Source organism: Triturus cristatus, chromosome 11 (assembly GCF_964204655.1).
Source record: "Triturus cristatus chromosome 11, aTriCri1.1, whole genome shotgun sequence".
Classification (NCBI taxonomy): domain Eukaryota; kingdom Metazoa; phylum Chordata; class Amphibia; order Caudata; family Salamandridae; genus Triturus; species Triturus cristatus.
In genome coordinates this window covers 285,708,229-285,733,382 of record NC_140594.1, presented here as the reverse complement: position 1 = coordinate 285,733,382, position 25,154 = coordinate 285,708,229, and the positions used below count along the sequence as shown (strand labels likewise).

The 25,154-nt window shown below is 43.9% G+C and overlaps 1 protein-coding gene across 8 annotated transcripts in view; it reads left to right on the top strand.

Annotated features, from left to right (window-relative positions):
- Positions 1-25,154, top strand: part of MTMR3 (myotubularin related protein 3) — a 1,575,327-nt gene that overhangs the window by 241,187 nt on the left and 1,308,986 nt on the right. For all 8 annotated transcript variants that reach the window (XM_085633882.1, XM_085633880.1, XM_085633884.1 and 5 more), the window contains one exon: positions 5,744-5,794. The gene's annotated coding sequence lies outside the window, so the exon portion shown is untranslated. The remainder of the gene's footprint in view (positions 1-5,743; positions 5,795-25,154) is intronic.

Genomic DNA, 25,154 nt, shown 5'->3' with positions numbered 1-25,154 from the left:
TCTGCTAGAAAAACAGACATTTGAGGTGAGCAGACTTAGAGTGTTGCTGGTGTTGTAGGGTACTCCCTATAAAGGAGCTGCTCTGTCTAAACTTGGGAACTACCCAGATTTCATTGCTTTGTGTTTGTAGATAGATAGATAGATCCTAGAGGTGAGCTAGGAAGTAACTTTACTTTCTCTGGTTTTGTAAGTGCCTTTTGCCTAAGCGACTAAATCACCCTTGGGTTCGTCTGCACATTTTTGGAGCGGGTGTGGTGAAGTTAAATGTTTCTTTGAGTGTTCATTGAGCTCTGCGTTCTAAATTTGATTTTGTTGAAACCTTAACAGTAGTATTACGAGATCTCGATGAATTCCATGAATAATAGATCATCACATATAGAAACATGTGCTTCCTTGCCCGTAGCATCTTTGGTTGCAATCAGATAGGCAATTAAGAGGCCACACACTCCACTCTCCATTTGGAAGTGTGAGTATCTCAGTTTACTGATTCACCCTCACCAGGACGCAACGCCCATAGGGATCAAAGGGCATCATCTGTGTCAGCCCGGGCTGACACACAGACAGTTTTTGAGCTGCTGTAGGCTGGCTGGTCCAGCGTCCGTCTTATTGCAGCCGCACCCGAGTACTTCACAGGTCTTTAATCCCTTCGCTGCTAGGCCTTTTCCCCTCCTGTGCTAAGCCTTTCTTGGGCTATTTGGTGTAGTGCGCGCTTAGGCCCCTGTAACTTTTTGACCACAGGAGGTATCCACGCCAAATTTGCGTCCTTTTCTTCCAACATCATAGGGATTCTAAAGGTACCCAGGGTTTGTGGATTCTCCTAGAGGGTTCCCAGAAATTAGTCAAATACAGCAACATTTTGTTTTTTTTGTGAAAAATGGGGAAAAGTGGCTGCAAATAAAAGCGTCTGAGTTTTTCTCTGCAAATGATATCAAAAAAGGGTTTGTGGGGCTGAAATCACCATTTCTCCAGCTTTTAGGGAATGACAGATTTTTGTCAGAAATCCAACATTTTTTACACAGTTTTGACATTTTTCTGGGACTTACCCTATTTTTGCTATTTTTTTTGTGCTTTCAACCTCCTTCCAGATAATGGTAGAAATGGGTAGAAAAGCAATAATGGATCCTGGAAAGCTATACATTTTTGAAAAGTAGACAAAATTCTGAATTCAGCAAGGGGTCATTTGTGTAGATCCATCAAGGTTTCTTTATAGAAACTAACAGTTAAATATAGGAAAAATAAAAAATTTGTTGATAAAAGCAGCCTTTTGAGTCAACGTTTTCACCTGTAACTTCTTCTAATTATGACATCTCTTTGAAAGCAATGTACCGTTACATCCGGTGGACCTTCCTGGTTGTGGGGATATATAGGACTTGTAGGTTCACCAAGAGCCCAACGAACCCAGAGTAAAAAACTGAGCAGCATTTTGTAATGTTTTTTTTTTTGTTCCGGGTATATAGCAATTATTGGGGGAAAATGTATACATGGAAAAATCGGTATGAAAGACACCTATGTATTTCTGAAATGGGAACAAATTACAGAGTTTAGAAACAGTGCATATTTGCACATTTTCGAAATTGGGAATACTCCTACTTGCATGACCATTATTGGTCATTTTTCAAAATGACTTTTTTTTTTACACAATGTCTTTCATTTGGAAGGGAGAAATGCATCAAAAATCAATAGGTAATAACAGTTGCTTTACAAATCTGAACTACCCTAAGTCTCCTGATAAAAATGGTACCTCACTTGTGTGGGTAGGCATAGTGCCCACGACAGGGAGTGGCTCAAAACCTAAGGTGAACACACCACATTTTCACACTGAAAATTGACACTTTTTTTGCGAAGAGTCTAGCTGTAGTTTTTTAACCCTAGCCCTGCCGGCATTTAGGGAAACCTAGCAAACCTATACATTTTTTAAAACTAGACACCCAGGGGAATCCAGGATGGGGTGACTTGACTGCCTCCCACCATGGTCTGTTACCCAGAATCCCTTGCAAACGTAAAAAATTGACTAAACACATTTTCCTCACATTTCTGTGATGGAAAGTTCTGGGATCTGCGTGGATCCACAAATTTTCACCCACCCCGCGTTCCCCAAAGTCCTACGAGAAAAATGGTACCTCACTTGTGCGGGTCGGCCTAGTGCCCGCGACAGGAAACGGCGCAAAACGCAATGTGGTCACACCTCAATTTTGCAGTGAAAAATGACCCTTTTTTGGCAAAGTGACTAGCTGTAGTTTTTGAACCCTAGCTCTGCCGGCACCTAGGGAACCCTACCAAACCCACGCATTTCTGAAAACTAGACACCCGGCGGCTTCCAGGGAGGTATGGCTTGCGTGGATCCCCCAACGTTTCCTTACCCAGAATCCTCTGCAAACCTCAATTTTTGCTGAAAAAAATCTTTTTTTCACACATTTTGGTGTGGGAAAGTTGTGGCATCACCGGGCTCACACAAATTTACCACCACCCAGCGTTCCCCCAGGTCCCCCGGTAAAAATGGTGTCTCACTTGTGTGGGAGGTCCAAGTACCCGCACCCTGTAATCAGAGACATATCCAGTCCTACTGTCACACACATATACAGCTTTATTCCATAGCGTGCCCTCTTACTAGGAATGTATTGCCTAAAAACCAAGCGGCCCTTGAACAACACCAAAGACTCATCCACTGCAATTTGTTTCCCAGGAGCATAAATCTCAGAAAATCGATCTACAAAGTGATCAAGGACAGGCCTAATCTTAAAAAAACGGTCACACTCAGGGTGTTCTCGTGGAAACGCTAAACCATTATCAACAAAATGCATCATCCAAAGCAGAAGCAAATACCTGTCACGACTCATGACTGCCGGAAAAATAGACGTTGCCATCAAGTGACTGCTAGAACAATATGAAGACATTGATGGCTTCCTTAGCAAGCCCATCAACAAAGTTAAACCCAAGAACTTCTTCATCTCTTCAAGATTTGTGGGAGTCCACCGGGTAGCTCTAGAGTGTGGCTTAAGACTGGCACTGTTGTCCCTCAAAAACTGTTCGGCATACAAATTAGTCTGCTCAACAATCTCTGCCAAAAACACATCGTCCATAAACAACTGAAAAAAATTTACCGGCAACAAGTTTTCAGTATTCACTCTAGACCCTGGAACACCAGTAAACTCTGGCAATGCCGGCTGCACCATGCCAGGGGCAACCCAGAGGTCATCACTTTCAAAGGGAAGCCTTGCAGCCCCAGCCTGCAGCCCAGATGCCTCTTGCTGCACTACACCAACGGGAAGCCTTGCACCCGCAGTCTGCAGCCCAGAAGCCTCTTGCCGCACTACACCAACGGGAAGCCTTGCAGCCCCAGGCTGCAGCCCAGATGCCTCTTGCCGCACTATCGGCACATCAGTCTCCTCCTCTAACACAGGCACTTCATCCGCACTAAGAGTATCTTCATCATCCGATGACTCCATACGGAGAGAAGACTTACTGCCAGAATTGTCCTCTGCCTCCTCTCCCTCAGATGCAGAGTCAGTCTCTGAACCATGGTCAGAGGAAGACTCAAACAGCAAACCAACAACCTGCTGAGCAGTAATCCTGCGGCTAGCCATTATACTTACTAAGATAGAAGACTGCACAAACAAGTCAACAACAACCAACAATGTGCAAACCAAGTAAGTAAAGAAATGTGTACCTGTATCACAAAGATCAATGTACTCAAAAACTATACAATTCAATTACAAGAGACAGCTGCACTCACCAGAAACCAACTCTGCAGTGACACAGCAAAAACCAACGATATCCAACTAGAAAGAAGAAAAAAAAACAAATTACTCACAAGACAACAAAATACACATCGAGCACCAATGCAAAAAGTTTTTGACACTCAAAAAACAAACATACTGCTATTATTACACCATTTGCAAAAAAAATTCATGCAGAGAAATCAAACACATTTACATTGTACAAAAAAAAGTCTCTTACCAAACTACACAAACAGAAGAACCACCAGTAACAAAACGGCAAACTGAAAAGAGCAAACGCCTTCACCTAGAACAAAAAAGTAAAAAAAAAACATTACAATTGCAATTCACAAAACATATAACAATAAACATTATAACATGCTATGTCACTACCCAAATGGTCAATCGGGTTGTGTGCCAGGTGGGGCAGAAAACAGCAGGGAAAAAAAAAGGCTACTCTGTCCCGGGGCGGGTGGGCCAAATACATATTATAAAAAATTGCACCCTGGAAGCAAGGGGGTCACTTCTATTTTTATTTACACTAAATCCCTGGTGTCTAGTGGGCTCATCTGCCCCCCCTGGGACCAGAAACTGCTACACAAAAGACCGATCTGCCCCCAGGCGGGGCAGAAAACTCTTGAAAAATATTTGAGCCCCCAGGAAGCGACCCTTGCCCAAGGGGTCGCTTCCTTTACGCAAAAAAATAACATCCCTGGTGTCTAGTGGGCTTTTCTGCCCCCCCTGGGAGCGGAAACTGCAACAAAATTAAACCGATCTGCCCCCATAGGGGGCATAGAAGTCTTCAATAAAAATTGGGGGCCCAGGAAAGGGACCCTTGCCCAAGGGGTCGCTTCCTACAATATCAAACAGATCCCTGGTGTCTAGTGGGCTCTTCTGCCCCCCCTGGGAGCTGAAACGGCAAAAAAATTCAACCGATCTGCCCCCAGAGGGAGCAGAAAAGTCTTGCACACATAATGGGGCCCTAGGAAGCGACCCTTGCCCAAGGGGTCGCTTCCTTTATTACAAAAACGCATCCCTGGTGCCTAGTGGTGGCATTCCCGCAGCACGATCGCGACGCTGTGCGCGATCGTGCTGCAGGAATGCCCTGTATTGAGACATCAGGGGAGAGGAAATACTCTTTCCTCTCCCCCGATGCCTCAATACTTGGAAAATCACCGCCGCGGCCCCTGCGTCCCCACCGGAGAGCTCCACGTACCTATTGCTGCTGCTGGGACGCCTGGAAGCAAATGGCTTCCAGGCGTCCCAGCGCTTCCTGACGACGTCGGCGCGCGCTGACGTCATGGGGAAGCTATGGGGGGCCCGGGGGTGGCAGCGGAAACTCTTCCGCTGCCATCCCCCTCTGTGGGGGCATGATCGATGCCCCAGGGGGGGAGCGCCAGCGCTTCCCCCAGGGGCTGTGCTCATGACGGAGCGGTTCCGTCATAAGCACAGCCCAACCGATGCTCATGACGGAACCGCTCCGTCATGAGCATCGAAGGGGTTAAAAGACCATTTACTTGTTAACAAGGCTTTGTTGTTTTTTCACCCCTTATTAGAGCCCCTGCATCTCCACTCTGCCTATAGCTCGAATAATTAACCCCCCCCCCCCCCCGAAATTTTATTAGCCACTCCCCTAAATTTGGCTCTAGTTGCGCCTCTGACCCCCCCCCCCCCCCCCCCCCCTCCCCCCCCTTAATTTAACAATGGATAAACAGGACAGTTGTTTTGAAAGTAAGCCGTTATGAACATTCGAAAGTTTGGAAAATATGCCCTTTGTGCAGACATTTCTGTGTTGATAAAAAAAATGCATTGTGATTGAATTTGCTTAGGGTTTTGGTAAACATTGATTAGAGTAATCGTAAATGGACAGGATGGGGCAAACGCGTAGATCCATTTGTAATCTTCGAGTATGTTACCTTACTATTATGGTGGATGGCGACTGTAAACTCACACTAACTTTTCAATATGTTCTCTTTGTATGTGAATGCTGAAAATCTTAATTTTCCCTTCTGATCTTTCTGTTATAGATGGAGTTGAACACAACTTTATTTCCCGACATTCTATCGTCGTTGTAACAGGTACTGTTACACGTTTGGGTTTTCTGCTTGCCTACATAAAAAAGATTTTTTTTTTAAAGTGGGAAACTGTGGTTACCTAGAAAGCTTGGACGTTTAATGTAGCAAATTGTAATTCAGTGACTTCTGTCTTGTACTTTACAAAACCAGTCTATTCAGAATGATGTGAATACACTCTAATGCCAATAAAACAAGATTGCCTCAGGAAATCTCACAACTAGAGAATTAGTGATGACATAGGTTTTTGATTCAAATGGTGTCCTCCAGCACTATCTTTGTTAATTCAACATTATATTTAATCGGACAGATCAAACCCTAAATCGAGTGGCACCTAACCCACCAAACCAGTTCCTCCTCCCTGGTCGGATTGGGATTGAAAATCGGCCCACATGTGCATATTGCCTTTCCACAAACCGTTGCTTCTGCGAATTTTTTTTTTTAAAAAGGGTGGGGGTTAAAAAAAAAACCGCAGGGATGAGTTTACACTGGTGAAACACACCTGAAAACTAGTGAGGCCACTTATGCTCAGGCCCCCTGCCCCGCTCATTATGCACACATTAATTGCCGGCCCAGTGAGAGAAAGGGAGTGACACCTCTGCCGTTGATAAATGGGCGGTAATGGACGCACATCTACCTCCAAAAAGGCCGCTCAGGTACCCACTGCCCGCTGGCGGCATCGAACAACGATCCCCCCCTCCTCCCCCTCAGTGCTTAATTTGTAAAATATGAAGTGCAGGTGCTCAAATGTTTGTCGGAGGCCACACCTACTTTTATCTGGCTCCACCCACTTCCTCCACAGGCTCCACCCACTTACTATATTAGCTCCACACACATCTTCAACTGGCACTGCTAAAGTCAGATGTAATATATACCTGATCCGATTTTCAGCAAGGGAGCCTTCCTCATAGTAAGGTTTTGATAGGAGGTTCCCCTGCCCTGTGAACAGTGTAAGGTGTAAGAACACTTTGCATCATTAACACATTGCATAGATACAATCCTATGTGTGTAAATCAGTATATAGGAAATGTTACACCTGGCAGGACTACAAGGTATAGGAGTCACATGTCACCCATGATTGTCATTGTAGGCAATATAGTTTAAGAGTTCGAAGTCTGGAAAAGCGCAAATTCAGAATTTAAAACATAACAGCATTGTTCGGGGTTCTCTTCAATAAGAATTGATTTCTACCCAAATTAACCCTTTTTGCAAGATTGGGATAATGAAAGATTGGGCAAAAAAACACATAGCTCTAATATATAACTTGCCGTTTGCATGCAGCTCTTTGATGACAGACTTGTTAATAGCTTGCTGTTCTATGATAGGATTTTAACTTACAAACTGCAAGTAACAAAAGGATCTCTCTGACAGAAGCAGTAACACACACTGACCTACTTTACATTATATGCAATTTTTGATCTGCATGGTAAACGTTCTTTGCAGCAGGTATATAATCCTTTACTACCTTTCAAGCAGTCACAACTTCCCCTAGACAAAACTCCTGTCTCTCTCCAGGTCCAGGAAGACGAATAATCACCAGAGTTATCTTGACATTATAATTTATGCCTGAATATGCTCAGAACTGGGCCCTGCTGCCAGGTCCTGTCTGCCACTTCAACCCTGAAGGCCTGGACGTGAATGGCCACGATTCCGAATCGGACGGTGGTGGTGGTGAGCCTGAGGCAGTGCGGGTATGCTGGGGTGTGTGTGGCAAAGCACCGAATGTGCGCACAATTGCAATGTGAAAAAAATCTGCGCACGCTGCTTGCCGTGCACAGCCCCAACCCCCGCAGATTTGCCGAACCGAAACTGAATCCATGATCCAGGCAGCCTGGGCCGGCCCGCAACTGTGCAACATGACATCATCAAACTAAGTGCCGCGGACCCGCGGCCACTCATCATCACACACTGCATCAATCAATATAAAAACATATAATCACGGCGCCTCCCAGGCCCTACCCTGCCTCACCTGCGCAGCTTTATTTTAAACTCATGATGATTAGGCCGCCCGCCGCCGCCTGACTACTCCAGGCCATGCCTCACCTGGTGGCGCTTAAGTAACTCTATGTACTGCACAGTCCAGAGCAGTAGTCTACTCCACCGAGTCCACTGACCTCAATGCAGCCAACGTCGTCCAGGTCCCGCTACTTTGAACGGCGGCTGGCTGGCCACAATGACTCGGACGGTGTGGTGGTGAGCCTGAGGCAGTGCGGGTATGCTGGGATGTGGCAAAGCATCTAATGCGCGCGCATTGCAATGTGAAAAAGTATGCGCACACTGCTTGCCGCGCCCAGCCCCCACAGATTTGCTGAGCCTGGCCCTGAACCGAAACTGAATCCATCCCAGTAGTACTGTAGTACTGACCCATCCAGGCAGCACTGCCGGGCCGGCCCGCAACTGCGCAACATCCACTACTGGCAACATCTGATCAAACTAAGGGCCACGGCCACTCATCGTCAGACCAATCAACATAAAAAAAAAACAGTAATCACGGTGCCTGCCAGGCCCTGCCTCGCCTCACCTGCACAGCTTTATTTTTTATATCATTAATCATGATTAGGCCGCCGGCCTACCCCAGGCCATGCCTCGCCCTCACCTGGTCCGCCGGCGCCGTTGGAGTTCAACCACCAGTGTGGATTCTCGGTGGTGCTGGAGATGCGGTGCCGGTCACGGTGGTGAGATGCGGCTGTGCAGGTAAGCTGGGGCGTGCCGTAGCAAAATTAAAGCAGCGAATGCGCGCGCTTTCAATTGCAAAATCTGCGCACGCTTCGCTGCCTCTGCCGCGCACAGCCCCAACCTCCGCAGAAGAAGACCTAGCCCAGGCAAAGCCCTGCCCAACTCAGTGTCCCGCCCACTGGGTCGGCAACACTGATCCGCGGCCGGCGGATTGAGCAGAAGTCTAGTCTTGTGAGTTGTGAAAGAGACGAGTGAGAATGAGAATCGGAGTCACGTCACCATTCAGTTAAGTTCTTCACCATGATCATCAGTCCTGTCATGAACAACACAACCAGTACACGGTAAAGTGACAACAGCACTTGCGGACGTATAGCAGCACATGCTCTCTGTGCCAGTGCCACTAATTGTCAATTACTGACGTGCACTAAATGCGTGACTGTAGACCCGGCCCTGATAATTAAGTGCTGGTGCCAAGCACCGGCCCAAATTAAGCTCTGCTCCCCCTCCAGCAACCCAGAGCAGGAATTCCAATACCGGCCCCTCGGGCATTGCCTGCGTTACCAATCCGACGCTGCCTTACTGCAGGTGTGGATGGAATGCAACTGGCAACTCGAAAGTTGGCTCAGTCCATTGAGACCTGGCACGTCTGCTTTTAACAAGCATCTGTTAATCTCGAAAGTGCTGGTTTCATTTAGAAACATTCTGTTTTTAAAAGTGTCAGTACTGTGCTTATTTGAGAACCCTATGTGTGAAGTTGTTTTTTTAGTTCATATGAACACCTTTTGGACATATCATGTAGGAATGGCAACCACCACAAATGGAGGTGCACTGATTTTAGCATCATTAAGCGCTGTTTTTTTCACCATGAATTTTGAAAGCCTACGCCGGTCTGTCTGAAATTTCCCATGATAATGTCTCTTCATTGCATGCTTATATATGTGGCGGCAGTGATTGATTTAACTAGATAGCAACACATGTTTCAGAGTGATGGAGCCTTCATACTGACCAAAAATTGTGTGAGTGTATCCCATGCTGTTTGAGTTTCCTCTGGAAAGAAGAGAGGAAATTGAGGTGAAGGAGTATGAAGTGTTGGGAAGGGAAACGATCAAGGAAGAATAAAGAGGGAGAGGGAAAGTAAGGGAAGAAGTAATAAACGAACGGTGGGAACGATAAAATGCCATCAAAATGTTTTACAGTAGTGGCTAAATTGGCTACTTGATTTAATCTGGGCTTCAGTTATGACTTAATGACCTGCTAGGTGTCATTTGGCAAATCACGGTAGGACCGGTTCACAACTATTTTTTTTGCAGTTCAATGCATGTGCAGAAATTCATATGTGACGGGAAATTCCACAATGCTGCTGCTGCTTTCCAGAACCGGAAAGAATAGACCTTTATGCTTGCAGATTGTATTAATGGATGCAGACACCATATTTTACAGTTGATTATCCACAACATTAAATGTGTTACAGGGACAAGAAAGTGGGTATTTCAAAGCGGGGGGTGGCAATGCAAAAAATGGTCAACAGTGTGTGTATTAAAAAATGGATTGTAGGTTGCTTGTCATTCTGGAAACCCAGAGTTGCTCCTTTATAAAGCTGGAGCAAGTACCTCTCATAGCGGGAAAGAAAAAGGTTCTGTGCCGTGTTTGTCAGGGTATGGAGGATAGGTGGCCTTTCAAGTGAGAAAATCTTTTTGCTGGAGAGTAAAGAGAAGTAAACAAATTTATTTTTATTTTTCTACTTGCTGTCTTGTTTACTATAGTGGTTGGTCACTTGAAATACAGTGTCACCATGGAGTAAGTCTGAAAATGTACTCTTTGGTTGACGTAATACGTTAATCCTCTTAAATTTTTTTCATCTGCTGCAATGAATACATGTATGCAAATTGTTCTCAAAATCTATGCATTGAAAATTGATGTATTTTTGTAAGTCATACATTGTATTCTGTCAAATTCAGGGGTGTTTAAAAATAGACTTACTGCCAAGGTCAAGCACGGCTTTCAAACTCATTTCCCAAAGAGCCAATCTGTTAAGGAAAAAAGCAAAACTACAAGACACAGAAGGCTGTTTATTCCTATCTAGTAATCCCAGACTGGTTGAAGGCTTTACATATGACACAGCGCAGCTTGTGCTACTGCAGTCGCTTGTCATGATAATTTCTGAAAGGTAAGCAGTCTGTTATGTGTCATTACCATTGGAATGACTGAGGAATAGTACGTCATAAGCCTGGATCACTTGCAGCAGGTCAGTAGGGATGGGCAAGTTGCAGGATTGGTAGATATGGACAAAGTTAGGCTAGGATCACATATGAAAAACTCTCTGAGGTGGGCAGGATTATTCATATTTGACTCTTGCATTTGAAATACCAAAAAGAGTTGCGGCAAAGTCACCTCCATTGTATCCTCATGCATGAGACTACTATTACCCCAGCCTTTCTGCATCTGATGATGGTAAACATAGAAACACTTAAGTTGCTAATTAGTTAGCTTCCGCCAACCATTTATTTCGTAGCATAAAGACATGGGCATGGTAATCACCCATTTTAAACGTTGCCTCGCGTTGGGTAAACTCCATCTCCAGCGTATTCTAGTACTCTTTTTGGAGAGAAGCTAGTTAAAAAAAAATGTAGACCCTGGCCAGAAGAGAATCTTAGGTCTCCTCTGTAGGGCACCATAACAGACAACTTAAAAATGTTGAAAGAGGAGCAGAGCTTACCAGGGCTACTGCAGGAGCTACTCAGCAGTTACATTCTAAACATGTTCTACCTAGACAGCTCAATGAATTTCAAATTATATTTTTATGGGCAGTGCTATAATGTCTTGCTAGATCAGTAAGGAACCACCTAGTTGGTTGGGCCAAGAATTATCAACTTAGCTCTTTCTGTTGGAAATAGTTTTGACATTTTTCATGAAAATCAGTTCAGCAGTTTTGTAGTTATGAGGTTAAAAAACGTAGTGGTATCTCAGGCCACTATACACTGCGGTAATACCGCAGTATAAAGCAGTACTTGCCAATGACAAGCCTTTACAAAAGTGAAAGGCAGCCATCTTGTTTCAACCACATTTTAGTTGTGGTCTGGATAAGGGCCTTAGATATAGGTAAGTAGTAGGTTTCATTGGTTTTCCCCTACCTATTACCACTTTATTAAAGTGGTAATAGATAGAAAAAGTTATTTATAATATTCTATTTATATACTTTTTAAAGTAAATGAGATCTACGGTACTACATAGAAAATACTGCGGTACATAAAAAAGAAAATGTAAAAAAAAAAAATACACTGTAATACACTATATTTTTTAAATATAGTGCAGTATAGTATTTCTAAAACATTAAAAATTTCAATAAAAAAAAAGTTTATGCTCTAATACCTAGAAATTACTGTGCTATTGACACAAATCTCAAAAAAATAAATATGAAAAACCTTATTAAAAAACACTACTACGTTATATTTAAGAGGAAAGGTAATGTAGTACAGAGTTTTTGAAAAGAAAAATGTTACATATAACTTTTTTATTTAATATTGTACTTGGTCTGCGTTCTAGGTTTTAAAGGGAAATATAGCGCAGTACAGTGTACTTTAAAAAAATGTTGTAAACATTTAAAAACAAAAAACAAAAACTATGTTCTGCACTATATTACTCCGTAAAACCCCACAACGCGAACTAAGTATGGGCTTAATTATATTTTGCACTTTCAATTTTGGGAGGGTGAAATATTGTTTATATCACTGTCTGCTTTCTGTTTTTTAAGGGCAAATATAGTCTAGTAAAGTATATATAAAAAATTGTACTAAGCTATATTTACTGTTAAAACCTCGAACGCACACGAAGTGCGGTCTAAACAGTATGGTAGTACCGTGATACTCCACAATCTATTAAAAAAATACATAAAGTAATAAATCCACTTTTACTTAACGTTGCACACTTATATAAACTGACTCATCCCAACCAAAACACTTATAAAACAGTAGGACACTATATTTACATTTGAAACCCTGAATACGGTCTAAGTGTGGTCTAAACGATCTGACTGCCTTTTTCTTTTGTAAGTGTAGTCATTAATCAATCATATACTGTGATTGGCGTATACCACGAAATTACCACTTTATACCACAGACCAATATATCATACATTTTTCCTGCCTTATGTGCCTGATTCACAATGATAAACTTACACTTTTCTATAAGCTTACCATTGTTTGCTATTAACCAAGGCATTTTAATGGTAGTATCTTTACGACTGTGCAGTCTGCAGACTTAAAAAGATAGGTCTGTCCTATATTTTTATGTATCCAGACTCTTAAAGTCTAAAAGATACTGCTTGTAAAATACTTTTATCATTTGCAAACACTCATAAACTTACTCAAAACTGTAGGTTTGCCTTTGTGAATGATGCCCTATTACTTTAAAACTACACAAATAATGTAGATCTACTACTAAAAAGGACCCTTTACACCACATAATCTATATTAGACACATTTAATCTACATTCGTTCAGCCATTTTAACACTGCATCTCTTGAAAAAATATTCGAACATTTCAATCAGCTCCACTGTACGACATGTCACTCAACTCTACAACACCTTTCTCTTCTGTACGACAGTCCAGTGCACTCTATGCAACTCCACTGTCTGCTACTATGCTCCACTCGACGGCACTCCATTGTACGGCAATCCACTGTACGCCACTCCACTCTACCCTATTACACTCTATGCCACTTCACTCCATTCTACTCCTCTCCACCATACACCACACCACTCCACTGCACGTCACTGAACTGTATACCACTCCACTCTACACCACGCCACTCTACAGTATTCCACTCTATGCAACTACAATCTACAATACTCCATTGTACGCCATTTAACTGCAAGCCACTCTACGTTATTGCACGTTATGCCACTCCACTGTACACAACTCCACGCTCTTCCACTCTATGCCATTATACACCACTCCATTGTACACCACTGAACTGGATACCACTCCATCCTACTCTACAGTATTCCACTCTGCCACTGCACTCTACTTTGCCATATGCAAATATACGCCACTTGACTATGCAACTCCACTCTACACCACTGCACACTACTCTACTCCGGTACGCTACTATTTGACTCTGTGCCACTCCCCTTTGATACTTAATTCTATGCCACTCCACTCCTCTCTATTCATCCTTACGCCACTCTACTCTATGCCACTCCACTCTACACTATTCCTCTTTACCCCAATTCACTCTATGCTATTCCACTCTAGGCCACTCTACTGTACGCCTCTCCACTCTAGGCGATTCCACAGTACGCCGCTTGATTCTATGTCACTCCACTCAACGCAATTCCACTTTAAACCGCTCCATGCTGTTCTTTTCCAGTGTACGCCTCTATGCCACTCCACTGTTATTCCACTCCACTGTTATTCCACTCCACTGTTATTCCACTCCACTCTGGGCCACTCCACTCTGTGCCACTCCTCTCTACAGTATTCCACTCTGCCGCTCCGCTCCACGCCGCTCCACTCCACTCAGTGCAGCTCCACTCAACGCTATTCAAATCTGTGCCACTATACTAGACACCACTCCTCTCTATGCTATTTAACTCTGGCACTCCACTCTAGGACACTGAACTCTGTGGCACTTCACTCTACTCCCCTCTAATATACTGTACACCAGTGTACTCTATGCCACCTTACACCTCTTTTCTCTGCTGTACCCCAGTCTGTTCTGTAACTATTCTCTCCGCCACTCCAAGGCACTCTAATCTATGCTACCCCACTACACTATACTCTAGGCCACTCCATTCTATAGTAATCCACTATATGCCAATATACGCCACTCGACACTACGCCAGTATACGCCAATCCACTCTGCGCCGCCACAATCCACAGTATTCCACTATATGCCGTTCCTCTATGTCCCACTCCGCTCTGTCCCACCACTCCCCGCTGTCCCACCACTCCCCGCTGTCCCACCACTCCCCGCTGTCCCACCACTCCCCGCTGTCCCACCAAGATTTGACTGAAAGACAGAAGACTCGATTGGTCCAAGCGGCAGTATCTACGTTGGTAAGTAACTGTTTTCCTCATTGCCACCAAAGCAGGCGGACAGTTTCAAGAAGCGTCTGTGCTGCACTGCAAACCAGCACCCACTAATTATTAAGTTGTCCACTCTACACCTCACGCCAACCAGTACTATGTTTTTTTACTCCAAACATGGAAACACTGACTTCAACATTAGACAGTAAAAAAAAGGCTGTGTTGGATTGGAATCAGCAGCAGATATCAGTTAAGCAAAAATAAAAAACACACTCAACCCCTGAAGGCCTACTCAGTGCTCCTCTTGCGAGGGATTCTTTTAGTCATCCAGTGCATGCCAGGCTATGAAGATCATCCATTATATCACTAATGGCTGTGTCATTAACTGATTGTGCATTGGTTCCTCAAAAATAAGAAATGAAATATACTCTCGTTATACATTTCAAACTCTGGGTGTTTGTCTGTGTGTGCACAGTTTGAAACCATTTACAGCAGATGGGTACTGTTTAATGTAGCAGGATGGCAGAGTAATCCACACCTATGTAAGATAGGATGTTACACTAAAAACAATGTGAAATTGTGGTTTAAACATTCTGACTAAAGTAATTATAAAGACTCGCTTTAAAATAAATGAGAAAAGAAACATCGCTGCTTACCAAGGAAAAACGTTTGTAGAAATATTCTACTACTGTTACTCTTTAGTACTTGTCATACTAGTTCACATTTTTGTATTTCGCCACTCTACTCTACCCCTCGCCACTCTACTCTACCCCTCGCCACTCTACTCTTCACCTCACCACTCTACTCTACCCCTCGCCACTCTACTCTTCCCCTCGCCACTCTACCCTTCCCCTCGCCACTCTACTCTTCCCCTCGCCACTCTACTCTTCCCCTCGCCACTCTACTCTTCCCCTCGCCACTCTACTCTTCCCCTCGCCACTCTACTCTTCCCCTCGCCACTCTACTCTTCCCCTCGCCACTCTACTCTTCCCCTCGCCACTCTACTCTTCCCCTCGCCACTCTACTCTTCCCCTCGCCACTGTACTCTTCCCCTCGCCACTCTGCTCTTCCCCTCGCCACTCTGCTCTTCCCCTCGCCACTCTGCTCTTCCCCTCGCCACTCTGCTCTTCCCCTCGCCACTCTGCTCTTCCCCTCGCCACTCTGCCCCACCCCCCGCCACTCTGCTCCACCCCCCGCCACTCTGCTCCACCCCCCGCCACTCTGCCCCACCCCCCGCCACTCTGCCCCACCCCCCGCCACTCTGCCCCACCCCCCGCCACTCTGCTCCACCCCCCGCCACTCTGCTCCACCCCCCGCCACTCTGCTCCACCCCCCGCCACTCTGCTCCACCCCCCGCCACTCTGCTCCACCCCCGCCACTCTGCTCCACCCCCCGCCACTCTGCTCCACATCACACAATTCCATTCCATTCTATGCCAGTATACCCTGTGCTACTCTGATTTTTTTCTACACTTTGCCACTCCAATTCACTCTACGCCACTCAGTGTAACACCACTCTGCGCCACTCCACTGTAGTCCACTTCACACCAGTCCTGTCCACACCACTGCACGCTTTGATATTCCACTCTTGGCTGCTCCAACTCGACTCTTGGCCGCTCCGCTCCAACTCGACTCTTGGCCGCTCCGCTCCAACTCGACTCTTGGCCGCTCCGCTCCACCTCGACTCTTGGCCGCTCCGCTCCACCTCGACTCTTGGCCGCTCCGCTCCAACTCGACTCTTGGCCGCTCCGCTCCAACTCGACTCTTGGCCGCTCCGCTCCAACTCGACTCTTGGCCGCTCCGCTCCAACTCGACTCTTGGCCGCTCCGCTCCAACTCGACTCTTGCCCGCTCCGCTCCAACTCGACTCTTGGCCGCTCCGTTGTGTTCCGCCCGTTGTGTTCCGCTCTGCTCCACTCTACCACATCCCGCGCAACCCCACTCTACCCCACGCCACCCTACCCACCCAGCCGTACCCCACGCCACCCAGCCCTACCCCGCGCCACTTCACTCTTCGCCTCGCCATTCGACACCACACCAGTTCACTCTATGCACTCTGTGCCACTCCCTTTAAACTGCTCCATTCTATGCCGCTCTACTCAACTCCGCAGCACTCCACGCTTTTCTGCACCAGACCACTCTACACTATGCCACTCCTTTCCGCCCTGTGCCACTCCTTTCCGCCCTGTGCCACTCCTTTCCGCCCTGTGCCACTCCTTTCCGCCCTGTGCCACTCCTTTCCGCCCTGTGCCACTCCTTTCCGCCCTGTGCCACTCCTTTCCGCCCTGTGCCACTCCTTTCCGGCCCTGTGCCACTCCTTTCCCGCCCTGTGCCACTCCTTTCCGGCCCTGTGCCACTCCTTTCCGGCCCTGTGCCACTCCTTTCCGGCTCTGTGCCACTCCTTTCCGGCTCTGTGCCACTCCTTTCCGGCTCTGTGCCACTCCAATCTGCTGTGCTACTCCACGCCACTCTGCTTTATGCCACTGTACGCCACTCTATTCTGCTCTATGCCACTGTACTATATAGCAGTCCACTCAATACCACTCTGTCCTACAGCACTCTATTCTGCTCTACGACACTCTATTCTGCTCTACGACACTCTATTCTGCTCTACGACACTCTATTCTGCTCTACGGCGCTCTATTCTGCTGTCAATCCTCCTGCATTCGCCGTCTCAAAGTTCTGAATAGGTCCTTTTCAGAGTCCTCTTTTTAACTACTTGCTCCTGATCTCAGTATATGCAAAACTATCTTGGATCCCAACTTTTCTCACAATCTTTACATGGCGCACATTAAGCAAAATCTATAAATGTCAACTCTTGAACAGCTTCTTTTTTGCAACATCGCCATGGTTAAGTAAGGTTCTATGCTTTTAGATATGAAAAGGTTCGCCAACCTGTCTATTAATTCATGCAAAGCTTATTACTATCTTTGTAGGAGCAAAGTAAAGCTGCAGAGGCTATTCTCAAACACTGCTTGGGAAATCAAACATGCAGGAGTAGATGAAATAAGCATCTTCTATATCTAATACAGTCTTTCAACAGTGTGGCCAGTTAAGCTTACTTCTGATGGCATAGGTTAAGTATCAGTTTGTATGTACAGTACTTGATAAACAAGCATTTGCAATGCAATTGGTCTCATTTGTGAAAGTTAGAGCTATTGGTGTTGAGTGTTATTGTATTTTTACTTCTGTTTGCAGTGGATTGGATGTATGTTGTTTTTGGGGAATTGTGTGGCTTGATTTGGATTAGTTAATTGTGGAATTGTGTAGTGTATTTGTAGTTTTGTATTGCGCGGAATGGTGAACAGATAAGGGTGAGTGTTGGTATGTGGCATGTAGTGTAATTATGTGGTGTGGAGTGTAATTTTGTGTTATGGAATTGTATGATGAATTGTGTGGCATGGTATGCAATTGTGTGGAGTGTAAATATGGGGCACGTTGTGGAGTTGAATTTTGTTGAGTGTAATGATGTGTTTTGGAGCCGAGTGGATACATATGGAGTGCAAAATATTGAAGTTTAATTATGTAGGTTGGAGTGGAATTATGTGTAGTGAAATTATTTTGAGTTGAATTGTGTTGCATGGAGTGTTATGGAACCAGTGCTTAATTTGAGCTGGTGGAAGCTACCTACACTTTTCTGGGGGACAGGTCCTTATTTTTCTGCAAAAGTTGGTAACACAAACAAAGCAGAAAGATCGAAGAAAAGGGAGATGGCAAAACTGTCATAAAAGGACAAAGCAGCAGCCTGTTAGAGTGAGACCGAGGGATAGGGAGTGTCTATTTTATTTTAATTGCAATTATATAGCGCTTACTACCCCTGAAGAGGCGGCACAGTGCTTTTTCCGCTAGTAGCATGCTACTCTGGAACTCCTAAAGGATTAGTGGTAAATTAGTATAGTGAAAAATGTAATTAATTTGAGTGGTGAATGTTAGTCAGTTATTTGGATTGAGAAGAATAGTGGAGGGATAGAAGAGGGAAAAAGGTTTAGATTTATATAGCGCTTGCTACCCCTAATGAGGTGTTGAAGCGCTTTTTCGACGAGTAGTACGGTACTCCGGAACCCATAAAGGATTAGTGGTGAATTAGTATAGTGAAAAATGTAATTAATGTGAAGGGTGGACATGTTGGTCGGTTTGGATTGAAAAGGATAGTGGAGGGATGGAAAAGGGAAGGATTTAGAAATCTTTATTTATTTTTTGGAGCTCATAGAATTAGGAGGAGGCTTGGGATGAGTAAAACAGAGGGAGGGAGAAAAGTCAGAGGGAAAGGTTTAAAAAAGGCTTGTTGTGGGAGATTGGAATAGTAAAAGAGGTATGAAATGATGCAAAGAGGTTTAGAGTAGGGATGAGTCTAGCAAGGGTTATTTTGGAGATCATAGTGGTATGGGATGAATAAGCGAGTGGAGGTAGAGGGGTGAGAAATAGGATAGTGCCTTGGAAAGTAGTAGAAAGAGGTTTGAGATGAGTCAGAGTTGAGGTAGAGTATATATCGGGAGCGGTATTGGGTGAGGAATAGGGTAGTGCATTGAATATGGTGAATTAGAAGAAAAGTAATACATATATAGAGCCATAAGTTCATAGAAGGTATATAGAGGTACAAGGAAGGTAGTATATGTAGATTAAAGATGCATTTAATAAACTCTGGCTTTCAAGAGTTGTACTTTAAATTAATTTTAAAAAAGTTTTTGTAATTCGATAGTGACGCAATTGTAGATAGTTATGATAAAAGGTTTACTTATTTATGCAGTCACTTATACTCATGTTAAAAACATTGAATAATGTAACTATCAGTAACTTGTACATTTGTTAAGCAGAACTAATGAATATCTATTTTTTTTAATATAATTATTCTACACGTTTAAACAAAGCAATACACATATATAGGTACATATCTATAGTACAAATAAATGCTTACATACAGTGGGATATGCTGTATATTTCTGTTTGCGTATGGTGGTTATGTGGGGAAGAGCCAATTCTTGAGTACTTTTCTGAAGATAAGGTGGTTATCCGTGGATCTTATGCTGGGGGGAGGGGGGGAGGGGGTTAAGAGTTCCCTAGTTTAACTGCTTGAACAGAGAAGGTTGTGCCACCCATGTTTTTTTTCTTGGACGTTGGGAATTTTTTCATAGTAGTTAAAGGTGATCCGTGGTAGAGGCTATTGACGTAATCAAGTTTGGACAGCACAAGAAAGATTGTTGCCTGGACTGTGTGTGGCAATCCCAAATGCAGCAAGATTAGTTGCAGAATTTTTATTGTAACAAAGCTTGATCTTGCTAGTTTGTCCACTTTGGCATTCATTGATAGCTTGGAGTCCATGGTCATTCCGAGGTTTATTACATCAGGCCACGCGGCGAGCCGGTCAGGTTTCCAATTGCCACACGTGAGTATTTCGGTTTTGGAAGCATCCAATTTGAGATGGCTCCATGTCAACTATTGATCCACGGCTCTGAGATAACTGAAAATTGGCGAGTTTCCAATGTATTTGAGGCATTCCAGTTGAAGGAGTAGTTGCGCGTCATCTGCATAATTGTAGCACGAGGTGAAATTGATATATCAGTGCCGGTAATGCCTTCATGTCGATGTTGAAAAGCATGGGCGAGATGATAGAGCCTTGATTGACCCCTGCTTTTGTGAAGTACAGTTTGGACGAGAAAGGGGGAGGTATGGATGACATTAGTTCTATCGCGAAGGTATGTGTTCCTATCTAAGTCTTTGTATCGGAGTGTCATGGTCAACCGTGTCTCAGGCAGCCGACCGGTCCAAGAGAAGTAGCGCAGCAACCCCCTTGCAGTCAGTTGCGTTCTTCAGGTCATCCCAGATGCCTAGGAGGGCAGATTCAGTGCTGCTTCCCAGATGTGACCCTGGTTGGAAGTCTGAAAGTATGGCAATATCGTCAATGAATTGTGGCGTCTGTGCGAATGCTCCTTTTTCTGAGTTTGCCCAGGAAAGGTCCATTTGTAATCGGTCTGTAGTTGTCATGGTTCAGTGGGTCCAAGTTTGTTTTCTTCTGTAATGGGCGTCGGTATGACTTCGAGTTTTTTTGGAAATATTCAGTATTTAAGGAATTGTTGATGATGATTCTTACTGATGTGGCAGCAGAGGTTGTTAGAAGAATTGTCTGGAAGGTTTGTGGTGGACACTAGTCAGAAGAGCTGCCGGCAGGCCTTCTTGCTTTGATGAGGTCCATAAATTCAATGTGTGAAATGTGTTTGAAGGAACGGATAGGCTGGGTTGGCGTATTCTTGGATTGCTGATTTGGAAAAGGGTCAGTGCTGGTGCTTTGTCTTTGTTTTAAGTACAAGTCTAACATGTCTGCTTTGGCTGTATAGTGATTTGCCTGTTTGTCTGTGAAATCTTTAGTAATGGGATGAGCTCCTTTTGGACCATTTGGTTTAAGAAACTCATTGAGAATTTTCTCATTCTTAATTTGCACATTTAGCATTTTGAATTCTGTCTGAATAGTATCTTTTCTTAGCTATTTTGAAAGCTGACTTGTATAATCTGTTAATTTTCTGTAGGCAAAGTTTGTCTTGATTGGTGTTTGTTTTGAGCCAGGCATGTTGCAGCCTTTTAATTTATTTTATCTTTTATCTCTATTTCTCCGGGGTGCTAGTGTTCTTTTGTTTCTGTTTGATTTTAGTGGTATCTGTATATCAAAAGTTTCCTGTAGCCACTCATATAATATTTGAACTTAATTTGTGTCTAGATCTGTACTGGATGTTAGTTGTGTTTTTAAGTGTTCTGAATTGAGTTTGTTCCACGGTTGATAGGTGTATGCACGTAAGGTGGTGTTTGGTGCATCGCTTATTGAGGGGAGAGGTGTGGAGCAGCAACCTGATCGGCTGACTCTGGAGCATGGGGCTCACGGTTCGATCCCCGGTTCTGGCGGCAGCTCAGCCCAGCACCCTGTTACTCTGGGCAATAGCTCACTTAATCTCCCTGACAGCACCCAGTGCCTTGATACCTTAAGGGGTGATATGTTTGGGCTTTAAAAATATGGAAGTTAGTGTTGTTTTATGTTGGAAAGCGAGCAAATTGTGGTCTGACCATGTGACTGTAGTCATTCTTTGAAAGGTAACTAGTTCTAGATTTGCAAAAATGACATCCAGGATATGTCCAGTGATGTATCTGGGTTTGTGGACAATCTGATGCAGGTTCAGTGTGTCCAGGCCAGAAACGTTTGTTTTCGGATAGGGCATATTAGGTTTGTCAAACCAAATGTTGAGGTCACCCAGAACGCATAGGTTGGAGTGTAGTGTTCAAGACATTTACATTCTGCTTCCGCTCACCAGAGCATACCCCGAAAGCAATGAGCCAGTCCTCTTCAACAATTAGCTGTCTTCACTATGAATGCCAGCATATAGTAATGGTCCGTGGTTCAAACGCTATTCTATTTTTTTTATTGCTTTTTGCGATGGCCGATTTTTATTTTATTTATTTTTGCAACCCTGTACTCTACGTTTATACATTTTTGCATTTTGTTACTAAATGTTTAAACTTCCTGGTGTTTCTCGCGGAGAATGGCTATTCATGAACCTCCTTGACTGGTTGGTATTTCCAGGTCTCTTTCCGTCGACAGTAAGTCAGTGTTCACGTGTTTGTGTCTATTTAGGGAAATGCGATGTATTCACCCATTATATTGTGAAGTTAATGACGTGTTAACGCGTCTTGTACTAGAATAAACATGTCCCCTGAAGTTTTCGTTTTGAGGGATAAACTGCATATTTTGTTGACTTTTCCCGCAGGATCATTCTCGCTCTCCTTCACATAGTAATTATAGTGTGGCTCGGAAAGATGCTGTGTTGGTTGGTAGAAACTTAGTTCTTGGTATTTTGTTAGCTATTGAATCCAGAAACGAACCTTGCATCTTATCTGTTCCTTCCAGCCCTCGTATAATGCTTGTTATTGCCACTGCTTTCCAAAGGATATGAGAGCGCAGCGACCTACGCTACTAGAAAAACGTGAAAAACGAATAGATCTTCCTTTACGTAAGATTGGTTGTTTGTATCTATTTACAAAGAACAGTTTTGTAATTTTTGCACATGTATCAGACGTGGTTAGAAACAGAAGAACTGGAAGTTTGCTAAGACAGCAGGCAAGATCTATCTGGTGTTGTTTTGCTGGCATCAGTGAAGGTTTACCTTTGTGAAATGTACAGGTGCATAGTTGGGAGAAGTAAAGCGCTTCTGCAAAGACGAAGGAACCGCATTAGCAAACAGCATAGTTACCACTATGACAGCATTGTCAACCTATGTCTCTTGCAGTGCAAATGAGGCCCATTCCTGATGGAAGGAGGAAGAATCATTTGAGAAGTTAATCTGCATATTTCCCCAGCAACTTAATGTATCTCCAAAATACCTGGCTCTAGCATAACGTTCGCTGTGGGTTTATAAAGATGAGAGATTATACATGATCTTTATTTTCCTATGGATGAACGATTCTTCCTCTGAAGGCTGCTGATTTTTCGGAAGTCTCGATCATAACCCACAAAAGATCCTTAGTATTCATCAAATGAATCACCAACTTAGTTTCATTCACTTCCTTTTTTGAACCCTATATGACCTTCCTGTGTTGTCGCTCACCTGCACGGTTCTTTAATTTAACATTTGTCAATCTGACAAAATCTTTAGTTTACCCCCTGAGTTTATGTAGTGCAAACAAAATAATTAGGCTGCCTTCCCCTTAAAAACTCACATGGTGTCATTCTTGTTCTAGAATTCGGCGTTGTTCTGTATTGTCTTAAAACATTGAAAGTAACCTCTACACCAGTGGTTTCTTATTATTGATAGCCCACTGAACATACAATGATCCCTTTTAGTAGCGAGGTGTGCGATGATGGCAAATGTGGGTTTGAGACAAACTTTAAATTGTCGTATTTCCTCCTATTATCTAGTCAATACTAAGCATTCCCATAACATGTTACTAGCATTGACAAAGCCAATAGGTCTGGTCTTGTTATTGGCTTTGGCAATGCTGTTAGATGATGCTGCTCAGCATCAGCTAGAAGAAAAAACAAGCATTTGCAATGCAATAGGTCATTTACAAGAGTTTGAGCTATTGGCATTGTAAATGACAATGCCTTTTATTTTTGTGTTATGAAAACCTGACAGCAGTGCATAAACACGCACTTTGTACTTAAAGGTCCTTGCTTAAGTGAAGCAAGGTTGGCAGTAAAAGAGGCACAGTTACTACCAGCCTTACTTCTCGTTAGCAAGGACTAGAAGTACAAAGTTCGTGTTTACACACCGCTTGCAAGTTTTCAAAACACATAAATAAAAGACATTGTCATTTACAATGCCAATAGCTCAAACTCTCACAAATGCGAGACCTATTGCATTGCAAATGCTTGTGTCAATTACAACATTGACAATGTCAGTCCTGGACCAGTTCTATGTTTGAAATATAATTCACTGTTGCGTGCAGTGTTGTATTATATTATATAAAAGCAAATTGATGTGGTCCTAAACACTAGCAGTTTTTGTGCTGTGATATACATCACTGATGGATCTGCACTAATTCACTTCAACACCAGAGCAGGCACATCTCTGGCTTCTCCTGCATGCTGTATGGACGATGAATGGCAAAGGAGCGGTGATATAAAGTCCTTGTGTGATTATACACAACCAGAAATGTGCAACGGCAGTTCAAGAGGGCATTCTTGCCAAACAGTATTGCAATGAATCTAAACTGATTCTTTTCGTTCACTGGCTAGATTCAAAGTTATGCATGGCCTGGATCTTAGCTGCATATCCCTGCTCCAAATGTATCCTGCTGAACTCCCTAGCTAACTTGGACAAATGGTTTTATTCATGGTGAGGTAGGTAAGGGGAATGACCAACGCTGTACAAAGCTTTCATGGTTCTGTTAATAAAGACATTAACATTATTTTATGTACAAACTGCCCCTATCGCTGATGGGAAGAGCCTCCCTATTTAAAATGACTGCAATGCCCAAGTTCTTATACATATTCTAAAATATCCTATATAGAGTCCCAGGTGACTTGCTGGGAAAATAGGATTAACCCATACATGAGAATGGGACAGCAGAACTTCTAGAATAGCATAGATGTATGCAGAGGGGTCTGTTAATGCCAGAATCGCTTTTCTAGATCTACTAAGATACCACTGAGTGGCACAACTGATAGTGATCAATGACTGGACTTTTGGCGCACAGTAGAACCCATTGATAATGGTAGACAGAAGGGCAATGGGGGAAGAGAGGTTACCTTCGAGCTGTATAAGGGTGATGAGCCCGGGCGACATGAGGAAGTCAACGAAACTGTGACCAAAGTATGGAAATTAAGTACATCGACTAATGGGATGGGAAAGCAAACTTACAGTGGAAATCGCCTCGATGGGCCATAGCGGCACTGAAGGCATTGGTGAAGCAGGATTTGACCGGCATCTCAAAACTGCGTGATGTATGGGACTCTTGGGGGGTGAGGGGGTGCAAAAATGTATTTTAAAAACAAATATCAACTAGCAGCATACTCGATACTACTACATACAGATCTCTTCAACTACCCCATGCACAGAGAACACATGCAAGGCTTACAAGGGAGATAGGGGAAGAATCTCACTAGAATACAGGGAGATGTTTGCTCTGCTGCATGAGCAGCCTGTATCTAAGATTTACAAAACATAACATTTATCTGCAAAAAACG